This window comes from Phaenicophaeus curvirostris, chromosome Z, assembly GCF_032191515.1.
Source record: "Phaenicophaeus curvirostris isolate KB17595 chromosome Z, BPBGC_Pcur_1.0, whole genome shotgun sequence".
In the NCBI taxonomy this organism is placed as follows: Eukaryota; Metazoa; Chordata; class Aves; order Cuculiformes; family Cuculidae; genus Phaenicophaeus; species Phaenicophaeus curvirostris.
This window is the reverse complement of record NC_091431.1, coordinates 19423934-19449736: the sequence shown is the minus strand read 5'-3', so window position 1 is coordinate 19449736 and position 25803 is coordinate 19423934. Positions and strand designations below refer to the sequence as shown.

At 41.3% G+C, this 25803-nt stretch overlaps 1 long non-coding RNA gene across 1 annotated transcript in view; it reads right to left on the bottom strand.

Annotated features, from left to right (window-relative positions):
* Positions 1–25598, bottom strand: part of LOC138733101 (uncharacterized) — a 159948-nt gene extending 134350 nt beyond the window's left edge. Inside the window, exons 1-2 of the long non-coding RNA XR_011339372.1 lie at positions 25379–25598; positions 23454–23504 (exon numbers count right to left, since the gene is read on the bottom strand). This is a non-coding gene — a long non-coding RNA (uncharacterized lncRNA). The remainder of the gene's footprint in view (positions 1–23453; positions 23505–25378) is intronic.
* Between the last annotated feature and the right edge of the window lie 205 nt (positions 25599–25803).

The window sequence follows — 25803 nt, the reverse complement described above, 5'->3', positions numbered from 1 at the left end:
TATTAAGTTAATTGATCAAGCAAGTAAGCTGGATTTGGGGGTTTTGTTTTGATTTGGGGAATTTTTTTCTTAATCTTGTTTTTAGTTATATAATTTAGATTCATAAGTTTTACAATTAGTAAAAAAGGGCACAATTACTAGCCACAACAATTTCAGACTTGCAATTGAAAAATCTAGTGACTCAGCTGTTTGTGCCCAAGTCCAGTGTGCAGAAAACCCCAGATGTTCTCAGTGGAGAAATGCAAAATTGAAACTAATATAGAAATTACAGTCTGCACTGCTATCTATATAGAACAAGAGATGGGATTTAAAGGGGTTGAGTTCAACTACTGCTGATATAGATTACCAGAAAACATTGCTAAAATTGATGGTGATTATTGTGACTCAAGCCACTTCTAAAAACACAGACATGATCTTGGCTGTTTGTTAGTCTAGGCTGAGAATCTACAAACTTTCTGAGCACAGTAATCAATAGGATTGCTTTAATTACTCATTGTCATAGTAGAAATTCAATTTCTACTATTTCACTCTTCATGACTCAGCCAGATTTTATCTACACTAGTCACTGATCTTGATTTCATTTCCATTGTCCAAACTGATAAAAGTGTTGTTTGAAGTGGATACATAAGTTGGGGTAATGAAAAACATTGAAAAAACGGCTCTTAGCATTTTTCTTAACCTAAGCAATACATATCTGCACAAAGAAATTAAGACTGAAGTCACATTTCATAGATTATCTCTAGATGAAGAAAACATTTTCTCAGGTTTATCGTTTATGACATTATAACTTAGGTTAAGCTAGTTATCCTACCTAGCATGCTTAATTGTCATTTAAATTTTTGTCATTTTCAAATTCTGTTGATTTTTTCCTTCCATTTAAATCCATTCTGAGGGTAGCTTTTATTCTTTAGAAAAAATACAACTATAAAATAATCCATCTAAGTTCAAAAGTTTAATACAAATCATCACTTTCTCATGATTTATTCTGGCATTTTGATTGCAACATCAAGTATTCCTGTGTGTAAATGTTGAACCATGTTTCCTTAAAAGTCTTGTAATTCTGCTGAGTTTTTTTCCCTTTTATGCAGCAGGTTTGTTTTTCATTGTGCAGGCACTTGTAGCTGTGCAACTCCAGTGAGTCATCTAGAACTCGGTTAGACAGGAGGCAATATTGCACTATCCATATATGAGAAAAGAATCTCACCTTCAACTTGTATGAAGCAATATTAGAACACAAAGAGATATAATTCAATAAAAATAAATCCAATTTTTTTTTCTTGGGTGTTCTTTTTCAGAAGAAAATCAAAACATTTCAGCAAACATGAAAGTCTTCAACAGTAATTTTTTTCCCTATCAATTTTGTTCTCAAACACTTCCATTCTTATGTTCTTCCTTTTTTGCTCTAATTCAACAAACATACAACACGTGCCCTCAGTGAAAACAAGAATCCCTCAGTAACAGTCAGGATAGAACCACACATATCAAATAGCCGGTACTGGCACGTGCAGCAAAAAAATTAGGTTCAATGCCTCAATGTTTTATTATCAGTATTGCAAAAGTTTAGATATTCACACAGCACATTTCAGTCCTTGGAGCAAGAGAAAACACCACTTTGCTCACTAGTAAGCTACCAACAAATGATATTTACAGATAAAAATCTGGCTGTTTAAAATACCTCCAGGACCATTTTATTCTCATACAGAACTCAAACGTGTAACAGCAATCACAAGTACAAAGTAGAATATCGGGGGTATTTTCATATTATGCCTAGTAAATTAAAGCTTTATTTCCTTCTCACTCAGGCAAGGATTTACGCTACAGTGCAATAATTTTTATCTTCCTGCTGCTTTTACAATAAAGGTTTCAGCACCAGGAAAGGAACAGGAATTATAAACTCAATTCAGTTGTATGACAACACTGTTCTCTGCCTCTGTGGGCAGCACACCAGCAAAACTCTCTTGAATTGACATGAGATTTGACCATCCAGTAACACAACTGATTGATTTGCCACTGTGAACATATTTGATCATATTCATATAAATCTGTTCAATTCATCAGAAGACTGAGAATTTCTGATGGGAAGTGGAAGCCTATCCCAGCTCCTCGGCTGGCAACCAAATGCGAATCTCCCACACATCTATTTTCTTGATCTTCTCAACTGGTTTTCTAGTTTCCATTTGCTTTAATACCAACGTTCAGAAAGGAATAGTTGTGTTTCAGAAGTAGTTTGTTCTGTCAGAAATTCCTGGTTTCCTACACTACATTTCACTGATTGCTGGATTTGGATCAGAAAAGAAGTTTCCTTGAGGGCACATTGATTCTTTCTTGAGATTTTACTTTATTGCTCTTTCCTTGGCATTTGAGAAGGAAACTAAAGGCCTTTGAGCTGCTTAATGTCTACTACCAGGTGCTGAACAGTCTCAGCTTGCATTAAAATTAAAATGAGCATGTCACAGAAGGCACTTAGCTTTTTGCAGGTTTGTATCTTTGCTGGATCCTGTGAGAAGGAAAAGAATCACTTGGCTAAAGCATGAAATTTTCAAGAACTTCATTATCTACCTTACCAAGGTGTGCCACTTTTGTTGGGTTCTTTTCTCTTCATTACAGGTTTTTATTAAAGAGGGAGAGAGAGACAGAGGCAGAGACAGAGGAACCCTTACAATCATGCATGAAGTCTTTATTATTACTTAATTTAAGAGTTTGGTTGTGAAGATGTAAAATCCTCAGATGAATCCATAAAGATTAAATTAAAACATGTCAAAATGGAACTGGCATTAAAACTGCCGCGTTTAGAACTAAGGTAGTCTCATGCACCATGAGACTGATGCTTTCCTTAAGAAAAGTTCTTTCTTGATTCGTGTTTTTGAAGATGAATCTCCTGTATGAATTTGTTGTAAGAGATATGCCAACATAGGCTTTGTAGAAAGTTCTGATGAGTGCTGCGCCCGACCCTAGTGACAGGGAGATTCAGCACCTTTGGTATTTAACATACCGATAAATTTGTCACCCCGATCCTGAAATTCAGTCTCAGTTGTGATCTTTACAGAAAGGGTGATCATGGAAGTTGATATTCCTGGGAAACAACACCATATAGCTGACATACAAAACCCTTTTCCCAGCTGCCTGGAAGTGAAGCATGCTTTGCAACAACTGTCAGATTAAGAGTTGTACCTGTCTGCTCCAATAAATTCTCCAGAAAAAAAATCCTCTGTACATTTATTTAATTTATTTATCATGTTTTCCTAAAACAAGTGATATCAAGGCTTTCCAAAGGTGTATGGCGTTTCCAATAATAATTGCAGATAAAATTTGAATTTAAATTTTTCCTTAACTAAATCAATATTAGAGGACATCGCTTTCTAAATGGACATTCATCTAATACTTCTTGATGTTATTTAGAAGGTCTGCAAGTTTAAAAGCTGCTGCTCTGGGATGAATTTCAGGATAAGATGCTTAGAGGAGTTATAAAAATATCCTTAATCAGATGAACCATGGACACATAAGTTTGGCTTCCATAATTTTTAGTTTATTTGAAACATACTGAAGATGATCCATTTAATTAGCAGCCAATCACCAATGCAAATCAGCATGCCAGCATCCAGCTGGGGCCATGAAATTCAGCATGATAGCATGACAGCAATCAAGACCATACAAGAAAACAGAGGAGCAGCACCCAAACTCAGGATTAGACCCCAGCCTCCCTCATGCATGTCCAGCCCCTCACACTGAAAAACTGCAGTCCTCATCCTCCTTCTTTCTGTGCCTAACTGGGCTTTCAGTTATGTCCCCTACACAGTGACACAGCTTCACCAAACTCACAGCTGATACCCCTGGCTGCACACATTCCTGAACCACTCCTTTATATAAGACAGGAAATGGAGCTTTTAAAGTTAACCCAACTTCCCTCAACAGCTTCCATTAAAATGAAAATTCCTTCCGAAGGTTCTCCAGTTGTTTTCTTTCTCCGGTTTTGTTTTCTTATTTTTCCTTTTTTTTTTCTCTAATTGTCCTCATTTTATAAACTGAAAGTTTAGGGCACTAAGAAAATAATAATGCATCAAAATATTTCTTCTACATGTTTACTCTCAACATGGATTTAAAGCTAATGCATATTATTGAATATTACATTATTTTATCAGCAAGAGGTAATGCAATGACTTTTTCATGCCTAGCCATTATTGAAAATTGTCAGAAAATAAAGTTAAAATAGAGTTAGAGTTGACAGTTTATATGCTTTTCCTTTTATTTCATTTTTTTTATTTTTATCACTTGAAATATTTTTTGAAAGCTGGCATTTTTTTCTCTCTAATTTAGCAAACAAAGGCGCTAAGAAATTCTACACTAGGGTAAACTCTATATAGTTTACGTATTTAATGTATAATATATGTAGTTTTCATTTATATACACATTTCTCTCTATATATATAAAACACTATAAACTGTGCACAGCAGGAATGCATGCCAATAAGGCATCCAGAACAACCAATAGACTTGAAATCAGCTTTCAAGTCATACTGTAAAAGTGCTGGAATTTTCCAGGCTGAATTAAATTCTGCTTATCAAACAAGGTACCAGTTCAAGCTGAAACTTAAGGGTGAAATCAGGACAAATTCCTCTATAATTAACCTGGCCTGATATTTTGCCAGTGTTTGTTCAAGGACAATAATATATACATTACTAGAGACTCCATAATTTTAACTTCTTACAGACATTCATGAAGAGATCTTGATCTTTCACAAATGTCATTTATTGACTTCAGTAGAAAGATGCAAGGATCTTTAAAGGAAAATTCAAATTCTTTAGGACATGGACATTAAAAAATACATGGGTTTAACCACTGTATTTACAAACTTGTGTAATGTTGCTATAAACAATAGTATAATGATATATAACATGATATATTGTACTTCACCTGTTCACAGAGAAGAATGATTCCAGCTCTATCTTACAAGAAGTGATGAAAAAGACAGAGGCAGTACATACCCATCTCTGTCAGATTAATGGAAGGAATGTGTCTATATCTAATATAATTATACCTTTGGGAACTTCAGTGTAAGTCTGTGCATCTTAAACCAACCATTTTCATTTCTGAGTTTTAAATTTATATTTCAAGTCAATTTTCATATTCCTATCACTCCCGTGATGGTAGCCAGGCAGCACACACTATTATGATAGGTCTCTGTCATGTGTGCTTCTCAAAATGAGTGTGCAAATGAACTATCTTCAGAAAAGATTTTTTTTAAAGATTTAACTCTAGGCAAAAGAATCATCTGGAATTGAATGACTATATAATCATAAAAAATTTAGAGATGAAAAAAGATCTAAGGGCTGATCTAGTCAATCCTCTTAAGCAGGTGGGATTGTAGCCTGCAATGGGTTCTCTGGAGTATTCTCTACTCTGTGTTTCAACAACACTGGAAATGGAGTCACCATTATTTCCTTCAGATATATCCTACCGCCCACCTCCTGGAATTTTTCCAGATATTCAGACAGCGAGATCCTGTGCTCAGTTTCTTCTCATTTCTCTTCCCTAGGCACATATATCTTCACGTCAGCATTGCTCTAGTATTGCATCTGATTTTTGTCAATATTAGAGAAAACTCTGGACTCATACAAAGAATGACCACTTGATACCATACAAGCCTGTGGTAGGTACGATTATTCCCGACCCAAGCACACACACATATTTGCTTTTAATTATCAGTTAGCTCAGTCATTTGTCTCAGGTTTTCCTCTGGATACAGTCCCTACATTCTTTCATTTTGAACTTGTCCAACTTTCTTTGTCTGAATCTCATCTGTCTGACTCATTATAGGTTGTTTTTTAATGGCATGCTGTATTCTAGGTAGTCCAATACTGCCATGTGGAAATAACGAGTTCCCAACATGATGCTTTTAAATACATGACATAAAAGGCATTGTCCAAGTACTTTTTTTAAAATCATAATTTTAACCTTATAACTAATTTGCTGTCCACTTTCACTCTTAGGTCTCTTCCTATTACTTAGTATCTGTTTCACTGAATTTTTATTTCTATATGTCAGATATTTTTTTCTCCCATGTGTTCATTATCTTACTTTTTTCATGTTAAACCTTATATTCAGTTTTCCAGAAAATATTGCTAACCTGTCTTGATTAGTCTTATTCTTTCACTTTTCCCAGAAGTGTTTATAACATCTCCAAACACAGTAACTTGTGTGTAATCTCCATATTATTAATAACAAAATACATTCAGATTATAAATACTGTATTCATAGAATTAAATAATAAACTTCCTTAAAATCACTAAATGTGTGCAATTTTTTAAACATTTGTGGGCAAAAAAAAATTGTTAAAAGTTAAGAACAAAATTAAGAATATTAGAACATTAAAACTGCAAGTTACTTTTGTATTTTTTGGGTGAACTCATCATATTAGACCAGAGAGTTCAAATATCTTTCAGTCTTTAACATTCTGTGAAACTGACAGCTAGTTAACAGCAGGATTGGGCTCCACCTGAGACAGCAAAACCACAGGGATGAAAACATAGAAACAACAGATCAAAGCCAGGTTTAAAACTCAAAAGACATGAGCTTGTATCAATTGCTGAGAGATTTTAATTTTATGCGTAATAGGCCCAACCTAAAGCCTCTGGTTTACCATCCGCTTTTAGGAGCTACTGCATTTGAGAGACATCATAGGAAGGTAACAACTACTTAAATAACAGGGAGCTTATAGGGTTGGGCTCAATACGTGACTAATAATTCATGCAATATATTTCGATTTGACAGGTATTTTGGCCTACATTCCTATAAATACTTGAATATATACTGCTGGTGAAAATACTCATTAAATACACTGGGATATTTATTTCGTAGGTGAGGGTGGAATGGTGTTATAAACTAAATTAAGAAATTAAGCATTTGTGCTAAATATAGTATCTTATGGTTATTGTGTGCAAGTGAAGATGTCTGCATACTGTATGCTGTTGGCAAAACGACTTTCATTTACATTAGCTGGAATATCTCTTTTCTTTCAATGATATTCAAATTTTGTGCAGATGTTGAGAGAGATGAACAAAAGTAATGAATATTTCTAAGCAAAATGCTTCAAAATTGTATACTTTCTAAGTGACAGAAATACTTAATTTCATGGATGTTTCCTATTTATGTTCAAAATAGAGTTCACTGGGAGAATTTACATGTTTCAGCATCATCTATCAACAGTGTTTAGAATAGGAGTGGTATCTCTCAAATGCAGCATTTACAAGTCACCATTTGTCATTAAACGTAACTGTATGTTCAAGAGGTTTGTAATAATAGCCTTTAATTAAACGGGGGAGTGTTAGACGGTTTCTGTTGCCCTTTGAAGTTCTTAATTATTAGTTGTATCCAGTCTTTTATGGCACACTTAAGGTCAAATGAAATAATTAAAATATACCTCCAAGAAATAAAGACTTTATATGTTTTAATTAAATTTCTTTATTTCAAGGTTTTAAAAATAATAACATATGTTTTGATATTCTTGCGTTGGCATACTAGAATGCTGCATACGTTAAACAAAAAAATTAGTGGCTTTTTATGGGAATAATCGCTAAGCATGACGCATGTAAATGAGCTATTTTTTATGCATGGCTGGCAAAAGTGTTAATTAAATAGTTGGTATTCAAGGCTATGCTCGTTCATTGTTTAGTGACATACAAATCCAGCGATGTGTGCCAGCAGACATTTTAAGTTGCATGTTTTCTCCTCTATGCTCTTTGTCATGAAATGGTGGCACCATGATGAGAACACTGGTGTAAGCAAAACACTGAAATGTGCTTTAATAATGTTTTAACCATGTAACAACACCAGTCCAGTTTTCTAATGAATTTTTAATTTCTTTCTTTTTATAAGGATGTTATGAGTTATCGCTGATGCATATTAAATCATATACATGAGTCATTTTCTCACTAGATTTGCATAAAATGGCTAAATGCTAATGCACCAAATAGGTCTTACTATATATAGTACAGTAAATATGCCCTTGCAGGTTTTCTGCAACCAATCTCCTGCATTTCATTAGCAGCCAGATAAAGGTCTGTTTTGAAAAGGGAAAGGAAAAACTATTGTGTGTACTCTGTGAACTTACACTGCCTATGATGATTTCTACATGATGACTAGAACGCAATCTAGAATTAGAATTTGTACAAGACTGAAAATAAAATTCCTTGGCAAGTGCAGCTAAATGGTCTCCCTGAAAGCATCTTGGCACTGCTAACAACCACCAGGCAATTCATTGAGAAGCTCGGTGTTTAGCACTGAATGCTGTGTTTAAAATCTACATAGCCACTTATTTTAATTTTGCAATGCTTGTTACGCCTCTAACACTTGCTGCTACATTTGAAGCCACCAAAATCTTGCCAGCTCCTTGCTATTTCTCTGTGCAAGCTAAAAATGCTGTTCTTCTCTTATTATTACATAAGTACATCATCTACTCACATTAATTGTTCCTTTCTTGTCTTCCTGCTCATAGAAATTATATCTATTGGCCAATGTATATTCAAATTGATAGCACGATGGCAGTAAGAGTGGCATCACTGTTGCAATATTACAAATCCAAACAAATACTTTGTTCTCTCTTCTTTTCATTTTGGCATCTGGAATATTTTTGTACCTGGTGCAAAACAGTGCTATTTAAAAATAAATGTATGCTTTGCCCTACAGTAATTTTGAATTAGTCTTGATAAATAATTAAGTAATGCATAATGCATTATTTAGATGCAATGGTCTTAAGAATTTGAGTGGTATTTCAACTACAATTATAGTAATTTATTTATCAGTGAAAAATTTACATAATCACACTTCAAAATCCAGTGGACTGGAGAGATATCAGAAGGACACCCAGGAATGTGAGTAATGACTCTGGGCATTAGATTGACTTAATAATGTAGTGATGTGCAGAATATTACAATATCTAACATAACTATATTTGATGAATAATTTTTAAATTATGAAAGCTAAACATTGTTTTCTCTTCTAGGTTTTATTTTAAGAAAAAGGCAAATTTTAAACATAGAATAGGAATCAGACCATTCTTTAGGAAATGAAGCATTCCTACAAGAATGGAAGAAATATTTAATACATAATTTATGATTGAATCCTGGAGTCTCTCTTCTTCAACTACCAGAGGAAACATTGATTTTATTATTATGTCATTAAATGGTTCCTTGATTTTGTGTAGTTATTTTAAGCAATCCCATTGGTCATTGGTGATAAAAGACAACGAAGGAAATAAATGGAAGTTTCTTGCTGTGCCGGTGCAGACAGACCAGTGACAGAGGTAACTCACTCTTGGCAATTGTGTCATCCTAGGGGTCTTCCCTCAGCCCATGAAGACTTTTTGAGACAAATGTGGTAAAGCTTATGGATAGGATGGAGCATCACAAACTCCTTTCATGATGATGCCCATAAGAGGACCTACATAGCTGTCATATGAACCCAATTTAAGCCATTTAAGAATGATGGGAATTTAGAGGAAGTCATAAAATGAATGTTCATGTATTTCCCAACAATATATTTATGCCCACTGATAAAACACTAGTACCTCACAAAAACCTTAGTATGCAGATAAGCAGTAACATATATAACGCACACTTACTCCAAATTTAACCAAAAAGAAGGATGTTTGAATGGTCTACTTTGAAGCCATTTTTTAATATAAAAAAAATAAGTGAATAATTAACTCTGGCTCTGTTTCAGACCTTACTGTCACCAAGTTACACTTTCCTATGCACCTACAGCAAATTCTAAGGTGCTGCAACAGCATTTGGCCTCTGTGACAGAGAACAGCTAGGGACAATAATTCATACTTCACACAAAAGAGTGCTAATTTTACATTTCCTGATGTCCAACAACAGCTGCTGAGTTGGACAGGTGAGAAGACATTGCATCCGTGTGATCCCATTCTCTCTGTGCAGTGCTCTGTTACTGAATCCAGCTTTCTCTTACAAGGTTATTGCCTGTTAGATTCCAATCACATTAAACTTTCACTGTTATTCTGATGATAATGATATTATTTTATAATTCCTTAAACTCTTGTTTCCTAAAGATAATATTCTACATGACAGGGAGAGTGGAATATTTTTTTATGTCAATGTCCCTTTCAGAGAACTGACGTTATTAACAGAATAAATGTAACTTACTTGAAAAGACATCTCTCTAAAAAAAAATCAGATTTTAAAAAACAGTTATACGCTCCTTTTTACTGGCATGGAATTTATTCTGGAATTAAAACGATCCCAGTCAGACCACACAGTTCCTTTTACTAAGGGCGAAATTCTGGTCCTATTCAAGTCTAAAGACACACTGACCAAACTTTGACCCGAAGCACATTTTCCCAATAAACTCTTCTCAGACTCTAAAGAAGACAAATTACTGCCTGTTTCCTACAGTCATTTATTTATGAAACTTGTTTTGATCCTGCTTCTACTTTCTCCACACTGATGTACAAACTGCATGTCAGAAGGCTAGGTAGGAGGCGATTCCTTGCCACCATCTCCTGTGCGTTGGCTGTTTCCTTACTTTATTATATGAGTTTGCTGGTTCTGCTCAGCGTTGCAACCTTACACACCCACCATGTGGCTTTTGGCACCATCAAAGGCTTAAAAGTCTACAAATCATTAAGCAAATGAAGAAATCCTATGTTCTTATACACAGTGTTTCAGCATAGATATTTAAACCATTAGTCTTTAGGAGGAATGAATGTCTGGTTGCCACTACTTTCCAATGCTACACGTCTCAGATTTTACTAAAAGCTAAAGGAACTGAAAAAGATGGCAACAACACATTTACACCTGCAGGACCAAGGTTGGTTTCACCTGAACTCTGTGCATTCTGTGATTGTTCCTGCACTAAACGTGGGTGTATTCACCTTTCTAGTACAAAATGCTTTAAAAATATGTTCTTATGGTATATCCAGCCATAAAGATTTCAAAAGCAAGTGGTTACAGATATAGAAATGAAGAGCATCCCAAATGACTGAAGTACCAAGGAGTCCTTTCCAAAATGATATTCCTTTACTTACAAGGTATAAAAGTTTCAAAAGAAAGTGACTCCAGGTGTAAAGACAAGGAACATTCCAAATGGCTCAAGTGCCAAAGAGTCCTTTCTAAAACATTGTTCTTTAGTTACAAGGTGCTGGAAGCACAAGTATTTCTAAGCAAGGCACTCAAACTTATAACAAGGTCCAAAAATCAGCCTGTCTTTGGAACACCAGCATGGAGATGACCACAACTGTTAGGGTGCAGTTCCACTTTGCCAGGAAATTTGTTAACACAAACAACTATCCAGAAGGAAGGAAAAAAGAAAAACAAAGAAACAAAAAGAAAAAAAACCCTCTGGGTACAAGGTGACAGCAGGACCCTCCAAAGTGCTTTTCCATGGCCTCATCATGATGAGGGCATGGGGCATTGACCATTGTGGATGGGTTGAGGTCCACCTGAGGGGTTAGCCCTGTGCAGCATGTTTTCCCCCTAAACCTTTCTTCAGCCTAAAATAAGTTTAAATGTCCATGGATGATGTTCATGCGTACTAACAACATGATGTCCGTGCGTACTAAGGAGCAGCTGAGGGAGCTGGCATTGTTTAGCCTTGAGAAGAGGAGGCTGAGGGGAGACCTCATTGCTCTCTACAACTACCTGAAAGGAGGGTTGTAGAGAGGAGGGAGCTGGCCTCTTCTCCCAAGTGACAGGGGACAGGACAAGAGGGAATGGCCTCAAGCTCCACCAAGGGAGGTTCAGACTGGATATCAGGAAAAAAATTTCACAGAAAGGGTCATTGGGCACTGGCAGAGGCTGCCCAGGGAGGTGATGGAGTCACTGTCCCTGGAGGTATTTAAAAGAAAGATAGATGAGGTGCTAAGGGGCATGGTTTAGTGGCAGATAGGAAGGGTTGGACTCATGATCTAAGTGGTCTTTTCCAACCTAGTGATTCTATGATTCTAAGTTCAAATATCCATGTATACTAAACTGCCTTTAGTAACCTCTTATGACCCAGATGGGGCGGTTTTTCCCCTTTTCGGTTTTCTTTTTTTTTTTTTTTTTTTTGTTTCTTTGGAGCCTTCCCAGCAGACGAACACACTGATGGATCGGTAGCGTTAATAACTCAGTTATGGGGACACCCGGGGTGGGGAGACAGGTTGGCTGCTGCGAGAGGCGGCTTCTCGTACGGCGGGCAGCGGTAATTAGCGATAACCGTTAACAACAATTAACAACAGCCGCCAGTTAGCGCAGCCCCGGGGGAAAGGCGCGGAGCCGCATCCCCCTGCACCCCGGAGCATCCCTGCCCCGTGCGCGCCGCCGCCTCCGGTCTCCCTGGAAACACCAATCGGCTCCCGGGGACGGGTGGGCAGGACCAAGCGACTGCTGTCTTGGCAGGGATGGGGGGAGCCTCAGACCGACCGCCTTCCAGCTCCGGGAACGGCGGCTTGGGATCGCCGGGAGAGCCGGGGAGATGCCGTTTAACGGGAAGCCAGCAGCCTGGGGGGTCCCCGTGCCCGGCGCAGCATCCCAGCTTGCCATAGGGATGCCCCCCAGGCATGGATGCCGCGGACCCTAAACACAGGCTCTTTCACAGAATCACAGAATCACTAGGTTGGAAAAAACCTCCAGGGTCATCGAGTCCAAGCATTCCTATCAACCGCTAAACTGTGTCCTTGAGCACCTCATTCACCCATCTTTTAAACCCCTCCAGGGAAGGTGACTCAACCACCTCCCTGGGCAGCTTCTGCCAGTGCCCAATGACCTTTTCCATGAAAAATTTTTCCAATGTCCAGCCTGAAGCTTCCCTGGTGGAGCTTGAGGCCATTCCCCCTTGTTCTGTCCCCTGTCACCTGGAAGAATAGGCCAGTTCCCTCTTCTCTACAACCTCCTTTCAGGTAGTTGTAGGGAGCCATTAGATCCCCCCTCAGCCTTTCCCCTTTCCTTCCATGGGGGTCAAGGAGGAGGCTTTCCCATGTCCAACCGTGGTGGAAACCTCCACCACTTCCTTAGCAAACCAGGGTTTGACAGAAAGTTTTCCACTATTCCTGGCAGACACAGGAAAAGATCCAGGTTTGGGAAGTCTAACAGTATTTTTGGGTTCGTTCAGCTTCCAGCCCAATCCATACAGAAGCAGGAGCAGGCAGGTGCAGACAGTCATGAGTCCAGTCTCTGAGTGGCACTTGGAAAGTCAAGTGCTGAAAGGTTTGGAGCATTAATAGCTTCGCATTGGGCAATGGAATAAAGTGGAAATTAGAATAATGAATGGTTCCTGTTAGCCTGGCCTTGAACACCACAAGGGACAGGGCATCCCATGGGCAGCCTGGGCCAGTGCCTCACCACCCTCACAGGAAATATCTCCTAACATTTCTTCCTAATGTCTCATCTAAATCTCCTCTCTTTCAGCTTAAAACCTTTCCCCCTTGTTCTGTACCTGCACTACCTGATCAAGAGCCCCTCTTCCACTTTCCTAAAAGCCCCCTCTAAGTACTGGAAGGAAGCTTTTTTAGTATTACCTTTAAAGGCACAGAGTGAACATCCCATTCTCTTTCCTCAGCACTACATATATATATGTATAAAATCCATAGGCCAGCAGCCTGGCATGAGACTCCATCCTGCTCCATGCAAAGCCAAGAGCCCAGTTTCATCCCTTATAGATGCCTTATTTTTCACCCCTTATCATATAGGAAATCTCAATGCCTGCTCTGCATCACATATATGGGTGTGTATGTGTACATACATGCATGTCTGTTCATACTTTTGCATGTGAGAGCATTAGGAAGAACAAAACAAGTCACTGTTGATGAATAACGGCAAAACCAAAGGTCTCCTTCCTTCTTCTCTACCATTCCCTCCTAGAAAGGCACATAAAGAAGACATTTGTTTTTATCTCTTGTACTTGCCATATAGTTAGGAAATTTAGTTGTCAAAGTCTGATGTTTTCTTTCTTCTAAATTAAAATAATGGAAGAGGTAAGGGGTAGTTAATGTGCTCACCCCAGACTAAGCAGTCTTTGGAAGTGGCGTATGCTTTAAAAATCCAAATGGACTTCTCATCGCTTCTCTTTGGGTTGGCTATGCCTTCTGGATGGAGGTAGACAACAGAAATCAGGAAACAGCTGTAGTTTGCATGGGAAGGGCAGGATCTGCCCTAATGTACAGTGCACCCATGGCTTTTCATAGAATCATATAATCACAGAATCACCAGGTTGAAAAAGACCTATCGGATCATCGAGTCCAACCATTTTCCACTAAATGGAATATTTCACAACATCTATTTTAACTAAAACAGAAAGTATGAATCCACCCTGTGCCAATGTATATTAATGGCAACTTTAGAGAGGGGTGAGATGCGCTCATGAATATGCCCATTCATAGAAGCAGCCCTTTCTGTAGGGGAGATAGTAGCCTCCTTTCTGCACTGGTGAAGTCCGGGCTTCTCTTTCTACCTCCACAGACAGGGTTTAATCACCTGCCCACACCACCCTGCTTGTGCTCCCAGCCCAGCTGGCCCCAGCTGCTGCCACCGCCCCTCGCTCATAAGTGGCTGCGTGGGAAAGTCAGAAACTCCATTTCTCCAGCTCCAGCAGCTGCCCAGCCACCATGCCGGCCCACTGGCCGCACCACACACCAGCATCTCCAACGTTCAGCACTGCAGGTGACAACCCTGTCACGAAAGACTGAAGGGGGGCAGAGTGCACCACAAGACTGGTCACTTATTTTGTGCCAGGAGCTGTACAACGCTTCAGGAAACATGGACAGGATCACAGTCACTTAGATTTAGAACACAATCATTCTAGTAAGTAAAGTAGATACAACTACTTCCTCACCATGTCTGAGAGTTGTTCTCTAGTCTGCACAGTGCATGAATGCTTACAGAGGACTAAACTAAACAGCACTCAACAGAAACCATTGTAAAGTGAGGTGGGGAGTGAAAAGTAGTAGTAAAACCTGAGAGAACTGGAAACATCCCCTTTGGTCTACTCCACGATGCCCTGATGGATTTCCTGCAGCACCTGGAGAAATACATTTACCATTGCTTTGCTTAGCAGTTTCAGCCTTATTTCTGCTAAAGATTGAAAAAGAAATCTTCCCCTAGACTCTGAGGGAGTGACCCATGTACTGTAGAGTGCACTTATTAACATTTTATCAGTCCCAAGCCAGAGGACTGCAGAAGTTGCCGAATACAAGCTTGTTCATACAGTTTATTCTCTTAATTACATAAGAAGCATTTTGGTAACTTGAACTTCTCAGGAAGTGATTAGCCAGCTTCCACAGGCTGAATCCCAGTTCCCATAAGAAATCTAAAATGTTTGTCTGGCTAAAATAACTCATAAATGAACTCATTTTTAACTCCCTTGCTCCTTTTTGTGTTTCGTGCATTGTAGACCCTAGCAATGATATTAGTTCTAGTGTGGGAAAATATTATAATTGAGATCTGGTAAGTTATTTGCAGACTTCAAGTTTTTCTTTACACTGTGCTGACATTTAGTGCAGCCCCGGTGAGGAAAACAATGCGTCCATTCATGGCTCTAGACGTAGATTTCAATCGACTTAAGCGGGCACAATGAAACTTGGTCATTCACTGGTTACCCATATTGTGTTCTCAAATTTTCTCTCAGCAAAAGTATAATGACTCAGTATTGTATGGTTGCATAGACAAGGGCTCAGAACAAGAGACACTAGTTTTGTCTGACGGTGTGAGAAAGTCGTGAAGGGATCTTTTCTTCCAGATGGTGTTAAATTCAGCTGCCTTTTTAACATTGGCCTTGCACAGCAATCTGCTGCTCCCTTTTGACAAAGAATAAGCCCGGGTCCCTGCTAGTTAACATGCATACTCACGAAACCTGCAACTTCACTCCAACTGTTTTACAATGCGCTGGTGTGGTAAATAAACCCGATCTCGTCTCTCCCACTGCTAAAACTGGCCTCCAAAGAAATGATCTGCTCGTCAGGCTTTCCTTCTGTTACATAAAGCTGTATATTTATAACAATATATTATTTATAATAATATTTTCTTCCACTCAACAGATAGATAATCCTAGGAGAGTTATTTACCGCGTCAGCCTCCTAGAGTATAAACTTGGAGGGGGTTCTACCACGTTTCCACATACTCTCCTTTCCCAAGTCACAAGTTAGAGGTGCAGGATAGAAGGGAGAAGGGGTGGTACGGGGCATTTTGCTCCTACAGCAGAGAAGGACTAACAATAATAATAGTAATCGCAGACAAACTTGCTTTATTTATTGGTCGTCACGTAACATTAATAAAGTACAAAACAACGGGATTTGACAGTGGCCAACGCGCGATTGTGCTGCTGGTATTTTCCCCGTCTATTTCCCTTCAAAAAATTTGCATCAAAGACGGAGGCGCGAGCAACAGCTTAAGTAAATTGACCCCACTGAATGCCTAAGTAAACAATGGGTTTCCCCAGAAAACAGCTTATTGCCTTAATTGGGGCTCTTTGAGGGAGAGAACGACGCACTTTGTCATGTAAATGTTAATTGTGGCAGACAGTGGCTGTAGGTAAATAGCCCCCCTGGACGGGCGGTGAATGAGAGGCGTGCGGTGGAAGGCTGGTGCCACAAACAAGGTTTCGGATGTAAATAAACAAGGGTCAGCCGCAGCAGTAAAACTCCGGCACGTGTAGCTGCAGCCAAAACCGGGATTTATATCCCAAAACAGCCTGGCTGGGATGCTGGCCGGCACCGCCGCGGGGCGGGACCCTGCGGACAACCCAGATCTGTCGATGGGGTAACTTTTGAGGCCAAATTCTTTGTTTGAAATCAACAGCATGCCTGCTGCTGCTGCTGCCAAGACCCCCTGGTGCTTTCCTCTCCTGGTATGTGGCATGAAGCCAAATATTCCCACTGTAAACCCACAAAACAGTGTTTTATATGAGCAATCTGTATGCAAAAGGGACAAAAAAAAAGGGGGGGGACAAAAAAAAAGGGGGGGACAAAAATAAGGATCAGGACGCCTAAGGTTGACCCCTCTTTTGATGGAGACCCCTTATCTCTGCTCCTGTTTTAATCTGCCCAGGACACGCTGGGTTCCTGGTACAGCGTCATATGCCAGTGTGCCTCTGGGAAGATGTTTAGGTCAAGTCCAAAGGAAAATGTTACCCCTCGCAATTAATCCCGCTCGATTTCACCGCGAGAAGTGCCTAAACTGCGGTAATTATAAAGATGAATAGCGCTCGAACTCCTGTTTGTGGAAAACCCGGGGATGTTTGCCAGGCCAGTCTGCCACGCCCGCTCTTCCCTTCTGCCACTGGGCCCAGCCTCCGCAGCCGCCCCCACCTCCAATTCTACCCCTCTTCCCTCCTCCCGCAGGCGAAAGCGTGGAACTTGCGCCCGGCATCCGCGGGTGGGAAAAGATCTCGGGTAGGGGGTGGGCGAGGGGTCAGAACACGGCGTGGTGCCTGTGTTGAGGCCCCCACTGCATCCCTCACAACATCCTCTGTCCCCCGCTGCATCCCTTGGCCCCCACTGTATCCCTTACAGCATCCTCTGGCCCCCACTGCATCCCTTGGCCCCCACTGCATCCCTCACAGCATCCTCTGGCCCCCACTGAATCCCTTGGCCCCCACTGTATCCCTTACAGCATCCTCTGGCCCCCACTGCATCCCTTGTTACCCACTGCATCCCTCACAGCATCCTCTGTCCCCTGCTGCATCCCTTGGTACCCACTTCATCCCTCACAGCATCCTCTGGCCCCCACTGCATCCCTTGTTACCCACTGCATCCCTCACAGCATCCTCTGGCCCCCACTGCATCCCTTGTTACCCACTGCATCCCTCACAGCATCCTCTGGCCCCCACTGCATCCCTTGGTACCCACTGCATCCCTCACAACATCCTCTGGCCCCCACTGCATCCCTTGGCACCCGCCGCACCCCTTGGCCCCCGCAGCATCCCCCACAGCAACCCCCGGCCCCCGCCGCACCCCTTGGCCCCCGCAGCATCCCCCGCAGCACACCCCGGCCCCCGCCGCGCTGTCTGTCCCGGGCTGCCGGGGGCGCGGCGCTGCCACTTGCCCCGAGCGTGGGAATGGGAGCGCCCAGCCGTTCACATCTCCTGCACGCCGTTTAACGGAATCAATTAGGCAAGACAGACCCTCCGCTTCCCCACCCCGCCCTCCCTCCACCCACCCACCCACCCCCTCCTCGCGTATTTTGTCAGGTCTATATACGTCCTAATTATTTCGGTTTGGGATGCCAGAGCTGTTTCCTGGATAGATCTGATCATCCTTAAACAAAAAGAGAGGAGGCGCACACGTGGGTTTTGGAGTAAATGTCACTTTCATTTCCAATGCTAGGCTCAGAGTAAGAGACAGAACATTTTTTAACACTTTGACAAGGGGGGAGGCGATCTCGTCTCCATCATGTCTTTCTGCTTCAGTAGCTTCCTCAAGGAAACCCTCTCGGAACAGACAAGCATCTGTGCTTGCATTTTGAATAGGAGAATAAAAATCGGCCATCACTTTTTTTTTTTTCCATCTTTGTCCATCTCCGCTGAGTTCTCAGTAGATATAAATTATTAAGCTTGCTTACAGTCCAGTGTAAACTTATTTTTCCTGAAAGCCTACTTTCACATTATTTGAAATAAGCCCCAATGTTTTGTCTCAGATGCACAAGGACAGGTTTGGGGCTGGTTTGTTTTGGTTTGGTGTTGGGTTTTTTTCCCCTCAGTTCAGTCCATAGTGTTTCATCAGCACCACCGTCATCTTCACCACCACCAACCACCACCTTTATTTTTAAGGCCATCTCATTGCAATGAATCTTTCTGCAAAATGAAATTCAACATTTCCAAATAGCTTTCTAAGAGGGAAAAATTATCCTCTTGGCCCAGTAAGACGTTGGCTGGCCTGGGTTTCTCTTTATTTATCTATTCAACAGCAGCAGTTGCACGTGCATTGTTTACCATCGGTATTATCCCTGTGCAGCACCTGGCTATCCGTTCTGTGCCATCTGAGTACTCCATATTTTGGAATAAGTATGGCATTTAATTTCCTCCATTCCCACCTTCAGCTGTAAAACTGTAAGATGCAATAAGCATTCCTGACCTGTCTCGGGCTTTACTGTCTCTCTCTTGCAGCAGTCTCATTTTCGCACGCTGTACGATGATCTTGAAGGAGTTTTTACTTTCGGTTATCTAGCTTTATGAAGACCAAAACACTCATACAGCTAGATAACCAAAGATAACAACTCACTTCCCTCAAACATTTTTTTATATATATTTTTTTTCTTTGCTAGAATCCAGATTCTTTCTGACAAACAGACGTGTTGTTTTCTCCAAGAGTACTAGTGCTGGTTTAAAATAGTCATCCTTTTATGCAATTATGACTTGGTTTGTGTGCCTGTGTGTACTTGCAGCTAATAACATCCAAAAGAGATCTCTTGCCTTGAAAGTTTATCCGAACTTTTCCTTTCAGCCAGTAATTTCCGGCAGCAATAGCCAACAATTCGTCTGTTAATACCAGAAAATAAAACCAGCTATTAAAAGTGCGTCAAGCTGCGTTAAGAGTGAGAAGCATCCATCCCTTCACAGGCCTCTATTTGCATTGTAAATCGCTCCGTTCTCGCGAAAAAGACTCTCTAGCCTCTGTAAAGATGTAAAAGCCATCGGCAATTTCCAGCGCAGGAAGAAGGAAAAAAAAAATAAAAGAAAGGAGAAAAAAAAAAATCCCATTTCAGCAGCTAGATGATTCGAGGATGCGACTCCTGATCCCTTTAGACTCTGGCACAGAGCGTTTTACCAAATGGTGGCAGCTTGATTGCAAATATCTGGCGTGCGTGTGTGTGTTATAGGGGGAAGATCCTCGCGTTCCCGGGGCTCCGAGAGCTGGGGAGGAGAAGATGCGGTCCTGCCGGCTTGGTGCTGCCCCCGGTCTGAAAGAAGGAGAAAAGGGCCATCATTGGAGGGCTTTCCGTGCCAAAATGCGGGCCAGCCCGGCGAGGTCAGAGGTCCTGGACCGCGGGATTCAAGGTAATGATGATGTCATGGGAAACCTCAAGTGCACAGGCCATGGATACGCATGAGCGCCCGGCGGGACCGGTGCCGCCTCGCCTCCCGCTCCCGCTCCGCCGCCCGCCTGGCATCCAAGGGCTGGGAAGAAAGCGCTCTCTGAGGACGGATAAAAAGCCCTTTTCAGAGGCCGGGGAGCCTCGCCTTTCTCTCCTGGCAGCCTCCGCTTGTGCAGGGAGATGCCAGGCACTGCGCAGCGGGGCCTCGCTTATTTATTTTTGGTTTTTTTTTTTTTTTTTTTTTTTTTTTCCCCAGGCCGGGGACAGGGTCTGTGCCGCGCAGTGAGTCGATGTGTGATTGCACTGACCATCTGATCGGCTCTGGGGAGGGTGGGAGCTGGGTTTGGGTGGGTTTTTTTTTTTCCACAGCTCCGCGCCGGGGTGTGTGTCTCTGTGTCTGTCTGTCTGTGTGTGTCTCCGCCCCTGTTTGCAGGTATTTACACCGGGATGGTGAGGCAAGGCGTTTTCCCCCCTCGGTGTGTTTTACAGCATCCATACCCTCTCCCCCTCCTCTCTCCCACTCTCCGTGTCTCTCTCTGCGTTAGAATGCAACACAGGTGAACGCTGCAGCAATACTTATCTAAGGCTGCGCGTCGTCTGGTGAAAAGCCTTAATAAAAACGCTGATTTATCCTTTATTTTTATTAACCTTGTACTTAGGAGTATGCTGATGTTACTCAAGGAACCGACCGAGGCAAGTCTCCCTAAACTGTTAGGAAGCTTTATGTACAGTTTTGGGTTCTAAGTCTCTAGATTTTCCCCCTCCCCCACCCTCCAAAAACAACACTACAATTTCAATTATTTAACAATATAATTTGTACAAAATTTTTCCAAGTCTAAAGTGCAAACATGAATCTTCTCACAGAGATCTATCATATTTACCGTTGAAATTAATAAATGCATTTCAGCAGCTCCTGCATCCTGCAGCTGGAGCAGGTTGCAGACTGAAAAATTCAACAGAGGCAGAATATGGACTGTTCTGCACTCCTAAAGGAATAATGGCTTAAAATTCACCCCACTACTCTTCTTTCAAGGTGCAAAATAAACCACAACATGTCATGTTCTGTGTTCCTGCACTGCCACAGCCCATTTACCACAGCTAAACACATCAGTCTGTAAATTAGCATGCACATGCATTGGTTGCTGATTTAGAGGAAGATTTTTAAATGTATAGAATTAAACTCAAGTTGTTGTTGCTCTGTGTTGGCTACACAGCCTGCTTACAAGATAAAGCATCTGTGTGCCTGTGTGCACATAGGGGAACCATGTGTGCAAGTGCCAGTCTCGGTACATGTGTGCATATGTGCTTGTGTTAAAATGCATATATATATGTATATATAGGTGTATGTGGTTATGCTGTAAAATGGCAACCACACAAGCAATTCTGTTTTTATCATAAGTTAATACTGCAAAATGTGGAACGCTATCTCATTTGTCAGACAAGGCCCAAAATTGGCTTCTTGCCACCAAGAAGCAACACATGTAAGTTGCTGATCTGCCAAATCTCCTATTCAGCAGCAATATTGCTAACACAGCCACTCATTTGTGCCTTCAGATTCTCAGCCTTTGACACTGAGCCTTTGACACATTTCTTTTTCAAACAGTATTAGATATGCTGGTACAGAGGGTATGCTGCGATTTACCCCCACTGCTTTGTACCTGAGAGACACAGAAGCTAATTGCGCCAGTGCTCTTTGTGGAAAATCACAGAGCCTGGCACAAACCAGTCAGATTTCTTATGATGCTGCATTATTAGCTACTGAGCTTCTTCATTACCTCTCAGACTGTTCGGGCACAACAGGGATGACCAAATCAGATGTCTGATCACCCAGGGACACACAACCATTCTGATATCATGTATAATTCTTATGAGCTTTTCTGAATTGGCAGAAAGAGGGGGTTTTGGTTTGTTTTGTTTTTTTCTGACAGTAGCTAGGGGAACCTACTTTAGTGATCAGGCATGTGCTACGCACAGCAGGCTTGTGGGCTTATGCATTGAATTATTCCAGTTAGAGACATGAAAATTCCAGTGCTGCTCATGTACGTGTGTGGATATCTATGCTTATCCAGGTATGTCTATACAAAATGCATATGAACATAGATACATACATACATGTTAGTGCATGCATGTAAAATGTAACTACATCACCGCACTTACAGTTAAATAGAAGCTGTATTATTGAGAATCAGTAGGTTTCAAAGAATCAAGACATCTCTTTAAAATACATAGCCCTGCTCTCATGACCACCTCGCTTGCACACTGACTTGGGAAGTAACAGCCACACACACCTGCCACGTTTTGTTGATTAACCATTGGAGCCTCAGTAAGTCAATAGAGTTAACATGATGATTATGACATAGCTGTTCGTTAGCCATATTACCAATTACATTGTCTAACTCTCAGACATTTATCAGGGCCTTGACATCGACAGGTACCCACCAACACTTGCTCAAAAGTATTTGCTGCTTCTGAATATCACAAAAATGTATGCCATAGTTGTAAAAGACATTTCCAAGATTGCAGTGTTGTCTAGTAATGTGTCGTTCCCAAACTACTGCCAAAAATGTCACCTAAATTGCCAAAAGTAGATGTTAACACTGCCTGCTTTCTTCCAGTTTACATCACTGTACAAAACCTGTTTATTCCAAAATCATTGTAGAAATGATCTGCATATTGGAGGACAGGGAATCCAAACACTCACCTTTCCTCCTGCCTCCCTAATAAACTCCCACTAGTGGCCTACAGATTAGTGTGTGATTGCCATGCTTGTTTTCTAATCTTTTTATAGGTCTCCAGATGGCTGTGACGTAAAGAAGAAACATCCTGCATGGATTTCTTAAGAATAAACAGTCTCTATCAACTTTAAAGGGGAATGCTTATGATTCTCTAATTATTGCAAACAGAAACCCATCCAGTGTCCCCACCTTCCACGTCCCCACCTTCCCTGAGGAAGACACACAGCCACTTTCCCCTCCCCCCTTTCAGCCTCTGTGAGCTACATAAGAAGGGTATAATATTACATAAATCCCCTTTTTGCACTAAATTATGGTAGAATTCACGTAGATGCAAACCATGGCACATGATACAGGCCAGACCAGCTTTCTCTGGCATCCCTTTCCTCGCAGCCAGGTAAGTCACTTGACCAGTTCACCTTCTAATAACATGCATCATCGTTTCTTTTGTGACCATAATTTCACTTTACATGCAACTGCAGGTTATACATCTATGTAAAGGAATACCTAATAAAAATCAAAACTACGAAATAAGGAAAGGCAGACTATCAAGCATTCAAAGTCTCAGGGAAATAAAAAAATATTAAACCCACAAGCAGTTGGTAATTACATATGGAGACACCATGAGCTGTTAAACAACACATATTCATATCTGTAGGTAATGCGTATTGTATCGTTTGACTTTTATTAAACAAAAAATTACCTTTTCTTGTCATGAGTGTCACTCCCTGTGATCTGTCTGCGTTGTTTAAATCTGAAAAACAGTCAGAGAAAAAGCGAAGGATCATAATCTAGACACTTTCAGTATTTGATCCTTGCTCATAAATCACATGTGGGCAGGTAAACCTGAGTGTTTTCAGAAGGCTCTGAGTGTGTTAACCCTTGAGATTATTAAAGAAATCACTAAAACTCTTGGTTCCAGATTAAATGGGGAAATAACTGGCCACATTTCCTTCAGATACTCAAATGTGACACAAAACAGAGATGGGTAATGTTCTCTGATATCTGCAGGGTTAAATGTGGTACTCAATATTTACAGGAAATAATATTAATAATATAATAAAAAAATATAACATTGTTTCTGGAGAACTAGGCTAAAAAATAAAGGTTAGGAATATTCTTTGGGGCTGCTGTATAGGAGTGATGAAAACGGCAGAGGCAGATACAGGATTTGCATTCTACCAGCTGCCAGTTACTTAATAAAGGATGGAGGCTCCACCTAGCCTTCAGTTCAAAACATGCAAAACACATTAAGCCTGCGTTTCCCCTCTAGACTTCTCAATTCTTCCAGGCCATCGGTGTCCTGAAACCGGGATCACCAGGAAGTCATGCTCTCCATTTACAGCCCTGTGAGCGTATTGAGAGTTGCAAGGGTGATAAAATACACAGCGTAAGCTACTTGCTTTCCTCGCATCATATCAATTACAGCAGCCCGAGCAAAAAATGTTGTTGTTATTATTGTTATTGTTGTATTTGTTGTTGTTGTTATTGTTATTATTATTATTATTATTATTATTATTATTATTATTATTATTATTATTTCCCAGGGTTCTATTTTACTGTGAAGCAGTTTCACGGACGCAGGGTGGACCAGAGTTGTGTTAAGGATGCTACTTTTTTTTGGGTAGGAGGGAACGTTTTTGGGTGACTGGAACGTCTCCCATTCCAGTGACACCCGAGGCCGTGTCGCTCTTTCCTGGTCCAGCTCGGGGTCCGGTGCAGCCGTCCTCTTCCCGAACTCCCCAAAAGTGACCTCCTGAGCCGGGGGCGGTGCCTGGGCTGGGAGGGAAAGAGAGGCACTTGCGCTTTTATCAGCTCCCCCTCCAAGCGGAGAGGGTGACCGGGCTGAGTTTTGGGTAACAGGAGGAAGGCTTGGCTGCTTGCTCCGAGTGGTTCCCTACGTGCGGAGGAAGGGGATGAGCTAGCTGCAGCGAGCCATCTTCCATCCCGGCCATCCTTAAGATACTCCTTCCTCTTCTCCTTCTTTTTCTTTCCCTCTTTCCTCTCTTTCTTTCTTTCTTCTTCTCCCCTCTGCCTTATTTTCCCCATACATTCCCTCCTCTTTTTTTCCTTTTATTTTCTTTTTCATTTCATTTTACTTTTCTCTTAATTTCTCTTTCCCCGTTTATTTTTCTTTTTCTATTTATTTTCTTTCATTTTCATTTTTCCTTGTATTCTCTTCCATCCTTTTATTTTATTCTCCTCCTTTCATTTTCTTATTGTCTTTTTCCTTTCCATTCTGTCTTTCTATTCTTTCCACCCGCCTTTTTTTTCGAGTTGGATTACGTGGAGGCCACAGGAGTCAGTTCCCACACTCCAAACCTATGAATGTTTACTTTTCTGCCTGCCCACCTTTCCGAGGGGCATTGCCAAAAAAAAAAACCAACTCCCTGAAACCGCTGAGCTCTGCTCTTGCCGGCAGGCTGCCGGGTAATTAACAGTTAATTAACACTCGCAACACCCCACGACCAACAGGTTTAGCATAAGCCACCGTGTTTAGCCGTAACCCTTGCCTGGTTAGTCACATTCCCTTGGCGAAACCCCGACCTGCCCGGCGCTCAGCATTCCCAGTTTTGCAAGGAATTCAGCATCAATCTCTCCCACACACGCACGGACCGAGGTACTTACATTTCTTCGCCTTTATCGGAGGAGGATTTGACCCCAGACCTTGGGGGGAGCCGAGACTCCGGCGGCGAGCAAAGATCCCCACGTCCAAGCCTCCCTCGGAGAAGAGGGAGTCTCCAGAAATTCACATCCTTCCCCTCGCCATCCCTATTTAAAAGTGCCGCTTAGCTCCACGGTGTCAACCTTGCACGAAAGGCTCTGAAGGAGTTAGAAATCTTCCATCCAGAAAGTTGGCTTGGGTTTGGGTTATTTTCCTTTTCCTTTTTTTTTTATTTTTTCTCTCTTTTTTTTTTTTTTTTTCCATATCGCTTCCTACGCCCCGGAGTAGAAAGTGAAGTGTTGTATGTGAGGCTCTGCAAGTTTTTTGGGGGGGTTGGCCAAGGTCTAGTCCAGCCCTCTCTGCTGAGGAGGACGTGCTCTGAAATTCA